At 40.3% G+C, this 15,101-nt stretch overlaps 1 pseudogene; it reads right to left on the reverse strand.

Moving 5' to 3' along the window:
* Positions 1 to 775: 775 nt before the first annotated feature.
* Positions 776 to 15,101, reverse strand: part of LOC118626217 — a 34,503-nt pseudogene continuing 20,177 nt past the window's right edge.

Consider the following 15,101-nt stretch of genomic DNA (forward strand, 5'->3'; position numbering starts at 1 on the left):
TCAAGCATGCATTGGCATCAACTGAATATTAAAACAGGTTGCTGGACCCCACCCTCAGAGTTTCTGACTCATTAGGACTGGGATGAGGTCCAAGAATTTGAGTTTCTCCCTCATTTTCAGGTGATACTGATGCTGCTGTCCAAATTTTAAGAACCAACAGACTAGGTCAACTGTGAAAGTGAAGGAGGATTTGCAACTTGGGGTAATATAGACATGGTGGGCTCACTAGCTAGGCCCTGAGTCTCACTGGCTTGTGGCAGCTCAGGGAACAGCAGCTGTTATCAGTGCTATGTATGATCTAGAATCTTGCCACTTAAACAGGGGTTTTCAGATCAGCAGCACAGGCATCACCTGGGTGCTTGTTAAAAAACTAGTCTCTTAGGCCCCAGCCATTTTCTCCCCATGACTCCTGAACTCTAGGGTAGCTAACTGCCTGTAGGAGGAGCCAGTATGAATCTGTCCCAGAGGCCCTGGGCTAATTCTGGGGCCCACACCCTTAGGTTGAGTTGGTAAGTCTCAGCACCGTTCACAGACCCACGCGTTAGCAGGTGTGGGTTTATGTGCAGGGCCAGGCAGGAGCCACGAGTTCTGGATCCCACTTCCAAGTAGGGCAGGTGGAGGTTGGATAGGTTCTGGTCTTCCTTAGCTGATCAGGATGGCAAGGCTTGGGCATCGTCTTCTGCCAGGTTCTTTGGATTCTTCTGAAGAGCGTAAGGATCTTTCGTGTTCTCCACCATGATGTCCCTTGTTGCGTCCAGCATGGCCTCCAGGGACTCTAGGTGGCAGCTCCCTCACTGTGGCCAGGATCAGGGCTTCCATCACAGCATCATGAGGCCAGAACAAAGCCTGGGGTCCCATTAAGCCTGGCCCAGCTTGGGAGACTCGGAGCTTCTAGCTGGCATGAGTGGCATCCCCGGGTCAGCTACTGGAGAAGCATTCGAACTCCGATGGGGAAATTAAGTAAAAACTCTGGCCGTGGCGTGTGAGGACACAGAAGGTCATGCCTCTGATGTCCTCCTTCCTGATACAGAAGCAGTACACCTGGGGTCCCAGGCCAGGCACCAGGAAGACGTGGACGTTGCCCAGGTTGGTGAAGCAAGGCAGACGCGTCTTTGCGTAGTCTTCCCAGGACACACCGGCACGCGTGTGCACAGAACAGCCTCAGGGGCCGTCAGCCTGAACTTGGTCTTGTTGCTCATCTTGGGCAGCGGGAACACCTCGAACTACTTACTCAGATGCTTCGAGCACTGCGGAGCCGCCCTGCTTGTCAGGTGCCTACGCCAAGTCCCGCGAGACCTCGTAGGGTTCGCGCCGCAGGCGGTGGAGCAGGCGCACTTCTGCGAGGGCGTCCACGACGGGCACGGGGCGTTAGCTCCCCGCCTTGCCCAGCTCGGCGAGTCCTCTGACCACTGAGGCTGCTCTTGTCTCCCTCACCTCCTGCACGAGGCGAACAGTGGAACGCGCTGGTGCACGTGGTGGGTCCGCTTCGGAAGGATTGTGTCAGCGAAGTAGAGGCAACACAGGACCCTGGCAGGGAGGTGTCAGCCGAGCAGGGACGAAGCTACGCCGCACCTGGGGGCAGGCCTGCTCCAACAGCTGCGCGTGGGCCTCCCGCAACTGGCTGTTGGCATCAGCAGCCTGCTTCTTGCCTAAGACTTGGCTTTTGTGGGTGCGTAAGGAAGACTGGTGCAGGGACTTCTTGAGTGACTTCATGGAGGAGAGCGGCCCCTCTGTAGTCAGGAGTCGTTGGGGTGAATGGTGCACTTGGTCAGCGCAGGGCTCTTGTGCTGGTGTCAAAGAGGCCAAAGCTATGTCTGGTGCCAGAGTCCATGAGGCTCTGATCAGCATGGTGTGTGTGGGCAGTGGCAGCAGCTGGCCGTAGGCATTGAACCTTGTGCAGGTGCTCAGGGCCCTTACACCTGATACCCTCGCAATCCTGGAGGACGTCCACACTGGCCATGCTGACACCTGCTTGGAGGGACGTCTCTTAGGGGCCCAGCACCTCGCCTGCATTACCAGCCACCACAAACCAACTGCGCTGTGTACTTGCATAGCATCTCCTTCTGCACGCCCAGCTGGGAGTCCCTTGCATAAGGGCGGCCAGTCATCCTCGGTGACCTGGGCCAGGCTGTCAGCCTTCTTGCAGTCGATCTGGAAGAGGCCAGCTGTGTTCAGCTTGTAGAGTAGCCAGAGGCGTTGCAGAACCGAACATGCACATCCTCGTGGTCGTTCAGCAGCAGCCCTCACTGTGATGGCTCCTGGACCAAGTTCTGGCCTGGTGATGAGCCAGCTTGGGGCGCTGGAGGATGGCTGGAATCTCAGCTGCTCGCCAGCGCTCACGATGTGGGCCCATGACCTGGAGTGGACGTTGGTAATGTGAGCTGAGCAGGTAATAGCTGAAGGGTACTCTGTCTTAATGTTGAACACATACAGGAGAATACTTGTTCTAGTCTATAACCATACCATTTCTCAATACACAACTAAGCAGTTACATTCAAATATGCTGGGAACTCAGTGAGCAGTTGGGTATATTTTTTATTTGAAACAGAAACTAAGTATAAAGAAATTTGTCTTGACTTGAGTTGCCATGACTCAGGAAATAGAAAGGTATGGAAACTACACATAGGGAACAGTGTATTCACCTGGGAAGTGAAAGGGAGGGCAGAAACAGGGAAGATGACACAGGGAATGACAAAACTATGTGGGTCTCACTTGCATTGCCAGGATGAATATGCAAAACCAATGACACTGGGTTTCTCAATGTCTCTTCCTTGATATTGTCTCCTCCTACCCCCCCCCACCCCCCCACCTGTTGGGTTGAATTGACCACTCAGTCAAACTCTTATGTTTCAGAGATTTTCAACACAACCTACCTATCATAGCACCTACTAACATGTTAAGATTAATCTCACTTATTTAAGTGCTTTTCTTCACCCAGTAGATCATAAACCCTTTACATACAGGGAAAAATCTTGTTTGTGACATTAGCACATGGAACTTAGCAGACACCTGCAAGTATTTGTTGAATGGTTAGATACGTAACATAGAAGAAAGAGGGAATTGTCACTTTGGGTAAAATATACCACGAGGTTAAAAAAGTATGGTGAAAAGCTATACACACAGCTATAAATCAAATATGGCAAAATATTAAGAGTTGTTTAATGTAGGTGAAGGGAATAAAGTTGTTTATTGTATTATTTCTTCACCTAATCTCTAGCCTAAACTGTTTAGAATTTAAAAAATTGTAAACATAATACATTTGAAACAGTCCTTAGATTATTTCTCTAAGTTGAGAGCTGTCTCTTTAAATAAGTGTTAAAATAAGGAAACTTGAATTTTTATTATTTTTCTAAATTTTGCAATATATAATTTCTTTTTCTTACTTAGACATACTTTGACTTTTGAAGAGACTTAGGATTGCTTTTATAGTGACCAAAATTATTTGAAACCTAAAGAAGTAACTTGCACATTTCTGATTAAAAATTATTTTACTATAAAAGAAGTGTTGTTGGTTTGGCAGAATTATTGAGATTGTCTGTTTATGCATATTTACATATCTAAATCTGAATTTCCACAATAGTATCTCTTGGAAAAAAAGCCATATATAATTTTGAAAATTCATTTTGTTTTCCTTAAATTTTCATTTGGTTACTTATAATGCTTAGGTATAAAATGGCAATTTAGGTGATAATTGATGGTATTAATTTATCTTTCTGTCATGTGAATCCTATTCATCACCAGACTGATAGTAGTTTTTAAAAAACTGATTTATTTTTTATTAAAAAAAATTAATGTTGACATTATTGCAGGTGTCCCCCTCCTCCACTTTGTCCACTTCCACCCATGTCTGCCTCCCTTCCCTTGGCCTTCACCAAACTATTGTCCGTATCCGTGGGATATGCATATATGTTCTTTAGCTAAACCCTTCACCTTCTTTATTCGGTCACCCACACCTTCCTCCCCTCGGGTCCTAGCCAGTCTGTCCTATGTATCCATGCCTGTAGTTCTATTTTGTTTGTCAATAGTAGTTTATATAGAATTTCTCCTTTTATTTATTATTATTATTGTTGTTATTATTATTGTTTAAATCTTCACTAGAGGATATTTTTCCATTTATCTTCAGATAAAGTGGGAAGGAAGGAGGGAAGGAGAGGGAGAGAGAGAGAAACATTGATGTGAGAGGGACACATTGATTGGTTGCCTCCCACATGACCCTGACCAGGGCCAGGGATTAACTGCAACTGAGGTATGTGACCCTGACTGGAATCAAACCCGCAACTCATTGGTACACAGGCTGACTAACCACTGAGCAAAACTGGCCAGGGCAAAATTTCTCATTTTACACCTAAATGAGAAATGGTTTCTAAAATCAAAATATTTTTGTTTATGTTTTTATTCTTTGCAAATAGCTGGAGTATTTGTATCGATCTTTGTAAACTTTATTAGGGAACTTACTAAGCATATTACAGTAAAGAAATGTTTTGTTGTTATTCTATCTCTATGCCTTAGGACATGTGATTTATCCCGCACTCCCCTGAAATAAATAGATGAATAATCAGTGCATTTAAACTTATCATTTAGTTTATGGGGGACAGGCTCTTTTCAAGTATTCCATTGCTTAAAATGCAATGTCATGGATATTGTGAAGACCCCCCCTGACAGAATTAATGGAAATCCTTAAATTGTAAAGTTGTAAACCACTGAGTCAGTGACATCCTTTTGGAGGGGAGACGGTTAGTAGCACAGATCTCTCTGTAGAAATATGTGGCCAGTGTCTCATTTTCATCAAGTATAAAGGTTTGGATTTTACCCCATATTTCCTGTTTTTTCCACTGGTTCCTAACCAAGGAAGACATTTTATCTCTTGAAAAGCACCTGAATAATCAAAGGAAGCTTCCTCCAGGTAGCTTGTTTTAGTAGTTGCTGACAAGCTTATTTTAATAGTTTTGTTCTCCCTTCTTTAATCTCAAAAAAGCACTTTCTTATTTTGTTATTATTTTCTTTTTATACATTTCTCTTTATTTCTTGTTTTCTCTCTCATGGAGAATAGCCAGCTAACTTATTATTCATATTAACTTCCATTAACTTGAAAATGGTTCATTCAGTATTTATTGATCACTTGTTATCTGTCAGGTATTGTTCTTGATACAATATATTAGCGAGACAATAAAAATCCCTGACTTCATGATGCCTACATATTAATGAGGGGAAGACAGATGATGTGCAATAATCATGGTTATAAGTAAATTATGTGGCATCACAGAAAGAGATAAATGCTATGGGGAAAAAAGCAATATATAGGGAATTACTCGTGTGAGTGTGTGGGGAGTGTTGAAGTGTAGCTTGCAATTTTTAAATAGGTTGGACAGGGTCGGTCTCTTTGAGGTAGTGACATTGGCGTAAAAAGCACCAAGGTGGGAAGTGGGACATGTCTGGCATGTTCCAGGAACAATAGCAAGGGTAGTGTGAGATGGGAGAAGGAGCCGTAGGGGATGAGTGGTCTTGTATCCTGACGGAAATGTGAAACCATTGGATAGTTTAAAACAACAGCTATGGCTGCTGCTTTGAGAATAGCCTGGGGGAGGAGGCAAGAGAGAAGCAGGGAGACCAGTTAATTATTCCAGAGGGAAGATGGTAGTGGTTTGGACCAGAGTATTAACAGTGGAGGTGATGAGAAGTTGTGGGGCTGCAGATGTATTTTGAAGTTAGAGCCAAAAGGACTTCCTGGTGAACACAACGTGGAGAGTAAGTGAAGAGAGATGACAAGAACATTTCTAGGTTGTTAAAATGTTTCTTTGGCCTTCCTTCTGTGAGCCTGAATTACCCTCACAGATTCTTCTTATGCTTTCAGGATATGTTTCCACATCTTTAATACTTCCTATGGCTGTTTTCAAAAATTTCCTTTTTTTATATTCTATTAAAAAGTTTATAATAAGTGTGGGAAAACAATTCCCATGAAGGTCTTACACAAGGGTAATCAAAAGGATTCAATTTATAAAAATCTGGAAAGAGATAAACACCATGTTCCTTGACAGGTAAATGAGGAGAAAAAAATAGGATAGACTTTGTTTGAAACTTCAGTTTCATGGAAATGACTCTGTGTCATTGAGCATTATTAGAAACTATCTTATTCCAAAGGGCTGGATAAATACCCGTGTCAGGATTCCTCCAAAACAGTGGTTCTCACCCTGTGGGTCGCGACCCCTTTGGGGGTTGAACGACCCTTTTACAGGGGTCACCTAAGACCATTGTAAAACACGTTTCCGATGGTAATTCATAAAAGAAGCAAACTTACAGTAATGAAGTAGCAACAAAAATAATTTTATAGTTGGGGGTCAACCATAGCATGAGGAACTGTATTAAAGTGTCATGGCATTAGGAAGGTTGAGAACCACTGCAAGTCTGAAGGAACCCTAAGCCCAGCTGTTTCATTCTAATCTATGCTGTGTGACTAATTGTATTAAAATCATGACTTTCCTGGGTTGTCCCCCATCTAATAGAAGTCATTTCCTAAATGTATTCAATCCCACCTATAAGAGATCATGGGAGATTTCCTATAGTCTACATCTGACACACACTATCTCTATCATCAAACTCTAATATTTGTCATCAAAAGTAATGTTGTTTTATAAAACAACTGTTTTGGAAACATGAATGCAAATAATAAGTTAGGGAATAAGTTGAGTAAAACATGATTTTAGCATGGTTATGAACATTTTCCCCTAACCGAACCACATAGAAATATACAACACACACACATGCACACAACTCAAACATATCCCAGCTAGCATTACCCTTGAAGGTTGTCTTTTCCTATTTCCTTTTTACATTTGTGAATTTTTATGCATTAATCAACAACAACAACAACGCACACCTCATTCAACATTCGCCCTAAATCTAAGTATTGTGATTCAAATCACCAAGGAGTACATGCAAACAGGAGCACTATCTGTATTTGAAGACCTTAAAGGGAAATCAAATCCTGTGGGAGTTGCTCCTTTAGGCATTAGTAGTGGTTGGTGCAATGATGTTAAATGTCTCTGTAGTTTCCAAAGTCTTCAGCTCTTGGGCAAAGTTGAGTGCAGATGAGAAACCCTCCAAAAAATTTCTAACAGTGATACAGAAGATATTTGAAGAAGAAGAATACACATTAGATCCAACTTTCAATTTTGATGAAACAGGTATCTATTATGAATGCATGTCTTGAAAGACCTACATCTCAAAGACAGGAAAACCTGTCCTAACATTTAAGGAGGCTGAAGATGGTTCACTGTGATGTTCATGACAATGCTGACTGAGAACAGTGAACCACATCTAGCCACATCTGTTGTTACATTTTTCTATCTAATTTCAGATCAGCCTCCTTCCACCACTTCACGACAACTCACAAGCTGCACTCTTCCCAGTCCACTTCCAAAGCAAACTTCCAGTCCTTTTCAAAGTAAAGTACCATATTTATTGTAGGATTTGTGCATTTTCTAACCATGAAACATGCATGAAATTCTGCTACTATATTCATTAGGTTCCTATTTTTCCTATGGTCACTGATAAAAGTTTTTGAGTGTTGTGTCTATAGTTTCATTTTCCCCATAAGACATGGGCTTTGCAGCACAAAGTGCATTGCATGATGATTTTTAGGAATTCATATATGGCGTATTGCAGAACTGACAGTGTGGGCAACGGCATTTTTTTTCTTCCTCTTGAAACACAATGCCTGTGTTAGCTGTTCAGAAGTGATTTTAAATTGCTGGTATGCATGGTAGAGTAGACTATCTTCTGGTCAACTACAGGACTGTAGAATGATATGGGATTTGTATAAGTAAATTAATTGAAGTTTGTCATTTATTCAGTCTCAGAGAGGTTTAATGACTTGCTTGAGTCACACAGAAAGAGAATGGCAGACCTAAGATCAGAGTGTAAGGCATTTGACTTCTAGTCCAGTGCTCTTTCTCATTCAGATTGGTGTAGAACTGTGGTTCTCAGACTCGTCCTTGCTCCAGCAGTATCGCATCACCTTCAAACTCGCCAGCAATGGAAATTCAGTGGGCTAGGCCAGCAGCCCTCCAGGGGACTTGGAGGCACACTAAAGTTTGAGAACTGCTGGCCCAGAATAAAAACCACCATTATATCTGACCCAGGAAACACAAAAATAAAGAAAGTGAATCTAAAATATTAAGCACAGTTTGAGAAGGTTGGGTATATTATTCTTGTGATTTTCATAGATTCACAAGAGATATTTAAAAACAGACAATTCTTCCCTGGCTGGTTTGGCTCAACAGTTAGAATGTTGGCCTGTGGACCAAAGAGTCTCGAGTTCAATTGCAGTCAAGGGTATGCACCTGGTTGGGGTCATGCAGGAGGCAACCAATCAATGTGTCTCTCTCACATGGATATTTCTCTCTCTCTCCCTCCTACTCTATCTGAAGATAAATGGAAAAGTATCATTGGGTGAAGATTTAAAAAAAACCATATAGACAATTCTAAGATCTTGGTTTTATCTATTGATATAAGTACAAACAGCACAAAACAAAATGTAAGACAGATTCTAGGCAATAACTTTCTGTTAGATAGTAGTTAGAAGATAGAAAAAGTAATTTTTCCCTCTAATATGCATGTTAACAGAAAATCACAATAAAGCACAAACATATGTAAAAATCTATGTATGTGAAAATCTGTGTGTATGCGTCTATGTGTAGTTATAATCTTGGAAATGATAAAATAATAACTAAGGAAATAGTTTAGTCAGACTGAATATTTTGTACTTTTGAGAACTAGAAAGAGAAAGAGTTCAAATACTTATGACCTTTCCTGTTTTCTAAACTACCACTGGAATAGGAAGTTATGTGAACCAAAAAGATGGGGGACATTTCCCTAAATTCTTTACAACCCCTGGAATTCCAGTAGCTAGTTTTAATTAATATAATTGTGTTTTGGGCCAGTTCAGAACTTTTCTGGGGGAACTTGGAAACATGCCTGTTCATCAAAAGTCACTTAGGAATCAATGTAAGAGGCTTTCGATCTCCCTCAGTTATATAGAAGAATAAAAGCTCACTTTGCGACCATAATAAACTTTTCATTAGCTTTTCCCACTTATCCCATGTGGAGCAACTATAGGTCTTAATACCAAGTTGAAGACTAGAAGTGACAGGAGAATAAATCAGCTCAGAGTGCGATCTATGCAGTCACACTCTCTGGCTTACTAGGTGGATTTGTGCCTGTCACCTAACCTCTTGGTGTTTCAATGTCCTCCTCTGTAACATGGGGACAGTATAGCTCAAATGGGGACAGATGGTGAGGATGCAATGAAGGCATGTATGTTAAGCCCCAGGTGCTAAGTTAACACCATGATGTAGACACATGTACTTCCAAAAGATATGATTATTTTTTTCTGCCTCTGTCTAATTTTCCAAGGCATTTAGGCTTCTGCTAATTTCTAAATAGTCTCTTTGTGATTAGTGGTGTCATTTTTATCTCATTGGTTATGCCTTTTTATTTGGTATTTCTATTATTCATGTACTAGTTATTTCCCCCCTTGGCTGTAATTTCCTTGAGGACAGGGATCATTGTCACCCACTCTATTTAAAAAAGTGTCTTTCATGTAGTAGGTGCTCAGTAAATGTGTTAAATGACTGAGAGAATAGAGAAGTAACTATGGGCCTTGGAAACAAGTATGGAATATCCCAGCAATTAAATTGCAGATTGAGAACCTTTCTGCCTAGATCAGCAGTTCAGGGAGTGGGCACACTGAACAAGTGTCAAGTTGAACATGAAGTAAAATAAAGGGGAGAAATGTGACCATATAAACAAATCGCCCCTGTTGTTTCTTGTGAACCCATATGTGACACTAATCCAGAAATGCATGCAGGGGCAGTTGAAATATGTTTTGAATTACTAGCAGTGATGTTTCTGGAACTACGCATATAACATGATTTATATCCCAATGTTCTCAATCAGATTCTAGGGATCAATTAATCACACTATTAATAACAAAGAAACGGGTGTGCTTTCTAAAGTCCTGTAGTTGCTATAGGCAATCTTTTCCCTCTATTGGTACCTCCTCAGAAATGCAGTTTGGAATTTTTCTTCTATCTGGTGCTAGGAAAATAGCGAGTTAAATTCTTGCTCAAATAAAGCAGGTATGGGCTTCTACTCACTGACCCTATGACTACACTTAAATCACAGCCCCGGTCATTAGTGTGCTGCTTCATGAACTCTGTTAGGCAAAGTTCATTTTAATGATGAAAATGGCAAAGGTAAATGGTGGAAGGAACAGATGGACTGCCCTGAAAAGGCACATAAAGGAACTGTGCAGCTCTGGGTAGAACATATTCTAATGCTCCACTCAGATTAGCTGATAAATGTAATAGCTATTTATTAAGGTCTTTCTATGAGTTTTTTGGTTCAAGATCTCTCTCTCTCTCTCTCTCTCTCTCTCTCTCTGTTGATTTGGATGCCATATATATATGGCATCTCTATATTTCCCTTGAGTTTTTATTAAAAGGCTAACAAATGCATGTAGGGTGGGAGGGAAGGTGTGAAAATAGGAGATGACAACAGAATTTCTTGAAAATGAATTAGCACTGGTTGATGAATCAGGATTAGAAAAGCAATAGCCTGGAGGAGGTGCACAGGGGAGAGGGAGCCAGTGTACCCAGCAAAACCCTAGAGAGTGGGCCAGTAGAACAGAGTGGATCTACAAATACAAGGTTTATTTTAATGTTGAGAACAAAATCAGAGTTCTTGCCTACCACAAACACACAGTGCTTATATGTTTCTATTTCTTGGTTGTCTTATAAAAACCTGAAACTTAGATAATATATTGTAGCAAATATGATTTTGAGATTGTCCTTGAGAATTGTTCTTGTGGCTGTTTTATTTTGCTGTTGTTTTGCTTGTTTTCATTTGGGTTGTTTTTAGTAACTTGCCTGAACCTAATCTATTGGATCTATTTTCTCTGATAGGTGTGGCTGCTGATGTTTCTGTTCAGTTTAAAAAACTTGCATGTTTCAGTTTTAGTGGTTATTTGTGTCTATATAACTCAGTGGTCAATCTGTGATTGTTCACAAACACCTTCAGCCAGTAAGCTTGCCCTAGTCTGCTGATAGATCTGTGCCTGGGATTGGGAACACATTAAAAATTCAGATGTCAAATGGTCAGATTTACTTTCTGCTGGGTCCCTCTTGGATGCTTCCTACAGATCTGCATGGCATCCAACTCAACAGGGGATGTGTGGATAGCCAGGGCCCTCTGGAGCCTCCAGAGCCTGCGCACTGCCTCCTGGACAGCAGGGATCTTGTGGAGCACCTCCAGCCCTTTGGCTGGCTCACCTCCAGGTTCTCCTTGTCAAATTCTGATTAGTCAAGCGGTTTACTGCCCACCCCAAGTGAGATCGCAACTCAGGGTAGTAGAGCGATGGGATGTCGTTATTTGTTTCCCACTGGGTTTGCTACTTTCGTTCACAATACAATTGGATATGGGTTTTCTGTTGCAGTACCAAATTAGTTCATTCCTCTCTAGGAGTGAAACTGCTGTTTTTTTTTTGTATGGGCAGCCCTTCCTTGGAAGTGCTTTAACACTGGCCCGTCTGAAATGGTGTGAGGGGGAACTATGGATATTGGCACAATTTTGGTCAAGAATGCCACTGACTACCCAGTTTTTATCTTAATTTCTGCAGTTTCCCATGAACTAGTATTTATTAACTTTTTAGTTGCCTCTGGTTATTTTTCAGAGCACTAAATTTCTTGTTTTGGACTTTTTTTCCTTTCAATTTTATTTATTGGAGGCAAGGATTTGAAAATCACTTCTTTCTGTTGTATCCATATTCCGCACCTTTATTTTAGAAAGATATTTTCATTAGGTATGGAATTTTGTATTAACAGTTATTTTTCTTTCTATACATTAGTGATGTACGTCCAATATCTTCTAGATTGCATAGTTTCTGATGTGAAGTCTACTGTAATTCTTATCTTTGTTCCTCTGTATGTGGTATGCCTCTTTTCTCTGGCAACCTTTAACATTTTTTTCTTTGCTGTTGCTTTTCAGAAGTTTGTATACAGTGTACATATATGTGTGTTTTATCCTACTTGGTGTTATCTGAGCTCCTTCAACTACTGCTTTGGTGTGTCATTAATTTGAGGGAATTCTTAGTCATTATCCCTTCACTGGGTTTCTGCCCTGTGTTCTCTGTCGTCTTCTACTATATTAAAAATTACAGGTATGTTAGTTCATTTGGATGCTCTGCTCAACTTTTTCACTGTTTTTATTTTTATGTTTCAATTTAGAAACTTTCTGTTGGTGATAGATTGTGTTCAACTGATTCCATTCTCAGTTATTCTGAGTCTATTAATTAGCTTACTGGTGGCATTCTGCATTTCTCTTACCATTTGTTCATTTCTAGCATTTTTATTTGATTTTTTTCTTATCTTCTGCTGAAATTCCTCTTATGTTTTTATATTAGAGCCTTTAACACACTAATTATATAGTTTCTTCCAGCTTTATTGAGATATGATTGACATATAATGTGTAACATTAAGGTAAATACAATGATTTGATATATGCATGTATTGCAAAATGATTACCGTAATAAGGTTAATTAACACATCTATCACCTCACATAGTTACCTTTGTGTGTGTGTGTGTGTGTGTGTGTGTGTGGTGAGAACTTTTAAGATCTACTCTCTTAGCAACTTTTAAGTATAAAATGCAGTGTTATTAACTATAGTCACCATGCTGTACACTAGATCCTTAGAATTTATTTATGTTATAACTGGAAGTTTGTACCCTTTGACCACATTCACCCATTTCCCCCTACTTTTCTACCCCATTCCCTGGCAACCACCAATTTACTCTTAGTTTCTATGAGTTTGGTTATTTAAGATTCTATATAATAGTGACATTATATATTATTTGTCTGACTCTGTCCTTCACTTAGCCTACTGTCCTCAGGTCTTATTCATGTAGTTGCAAATGGCAGGATTTCCTACTTCATGGCTTAATGATATTCCATTATATATATGTATATATACATATATGTTATTAGCTATTGTAAATAATGCTGCAATGAACAATGGAGTGCAGATATCTCTTCAAAATAGTAATTTTGTCTCCTTTGGATAAATACCCCAAACTGGAATTGTGAGATCATATGGTAGTTCTATTTTTAATTTGTTGAGGACCCTCCAGATTGTTTTTTTTTTTTTTTTCTCCTTACCTGAGGACATTTTTCCATTTGTTGTTCAGATAGAGAGGGAGAGAGAGGAAGAGAGAGAAACATCAACATGAAAGGGACACATCGAGTGGCTGCCACCCACACTACCCAACCAGGGCCAGGGACAAACTGCAACCCAGATATGTGACCTTAGCGGGAACCGAACCTGGGTCTCTGTGGACCACAGGCCGATGCTCTAACCGCTGAGCCAAACAGGCAAAGGCTGTTTTCTTTTTCTTTAGTTAATTTATTTTTGTTATAGATGTTTTTCCTTTTTTCCCCATTGACACCCTCCTTCCCATCCCCCCTAACCTGTCCCCAGCTTTATTGTCCATATCCATCAGTAATGGGTACATGCATATAAGTTCTGTGGTTTATCTCTTCGCTCCTCCCCCACCCCTCTTCTGAGGGTTGTCAGTCTGTACCATACTTCCAAGTCTCTGGGACTACCTTGTTCCTCAGACTGTTAGTGATGTTCATTATATTCTACATATAAGTGAGATCATGTGATATTTGACGTTCTCTGCTTGGCTGGGTTCTCTTAGGATAATACTCTCAGGTCCCTCCATGTCATCTCAAAAAGATAAGAGATTTTTCTTACAGCTGCATAGTACTCCATTGTGTATATATGTACCACTGCTTTTTGATGCATTCGTCTACTGATGGACACTTGGGCTGTTTCCAGATCTTAGCTATTGTAAATAGTGCTGCTATGACCATGGGGGTACACATATTCTTTCTGATTGGTGTTTCAGGCTTCTTAGAATATACTCCTAGAAGTGGAAAAACTGGGTCAAATGACAATTCAATTTTTAATATTCTGAAGTAACACCATATTGTTTTCCATACTGGCTGCACCAGTCTGCATTCCACCAGCAGTGTACTTTCTCCACACCCTCGCCAACACTTGTTGTCTGATGCTTTGTTGATGGTGGCCATTCTGACAGGTGTGAGATGATACCTCATTGTTGTTTTAATTTGCATCTCTGTGATGATTAGTGATGTTGAGCATTTCTTCATATGTCTTTTGGCCATTTGTATGTCCTGTTTGGAGAAGTGTCTATTTAGTTCCTCTGCCCATTTTTTTAATTGGGTTCTTTGTCTTCCTTTTGTTGAATTGTATGAGCACTCTATATATTTTGGAAATTAACCCCTTATCTGATGTATCATTGGCCATTATGCTCTCCCATACAGTAGGTTCCCTTTCCATTTTGATGGTTGTTTCTTTTGCTGTGCAGAAGCTTTTTAGTTTAATATAGTCCCATGTGTTCATTTTTTCCTTTGTTTCTGTTGCCTTAGGTGATGTATCAATGAAAATTCTGCTGCATATGATGTCTGAAATTTTGTTGCCTACAGTTTCTTCTAGGATTTTTATGGATTCATGAATTACATTTAAGTCTTTTATCCATTTTGAGTTTATTCATGTGTATGGTGTAAGTTGATGATCTAGTTTCATTTTTTCGCATGTAGCTGTCTAATTTTCCTAACACAATTTATTAAATAGGCTGTCTTTATTCCATTGTATGCTCTTGCCACCGTTGTCAAATACTAATTGAGCGTAATGTCTTGGGTCCATTTCCAGGTTCTCTATTCTGTTCATCTGGTTTATATGCCTATTCTTGTGACAGTACCAGGCTGTTTTGATTACAGTCACTTTGTAGTATAACCTGATATTTGGTATCATGATCCCACCTACTTTGTCCTTCTTTTTCAAGATTGCTATGGCTATTCGTGGTCTTTTTTGGTTCCATATGAACTTTTGAAGTATTTGTTTTAGTTCTGTGAAATATGTCATTGGCATTTTGATGGGGATTGCATTGATCTATAGATTGCTTTGGGTAATGTGGACATTTTAATGATGTTAATTCTTCCAATCCATGAATAAAGTATGTGC

This window comes from Molossus molossus, unplaced genomic scaffold (genome assembly GCF_014108415.1).
Source record: "Molossus molossus isolate mMolMol1 unplaced genomic scaffold, mMolMol1.p scaffold_m16_p_12, whole genome shotgun sequence".
In the NCBI taxonomy this organism is placed as follows: Eukaryota; Metazoa; Chordata; class Mammalia; order Chiroptera; family Molossidae; genus Molossus; species Molossus molossus.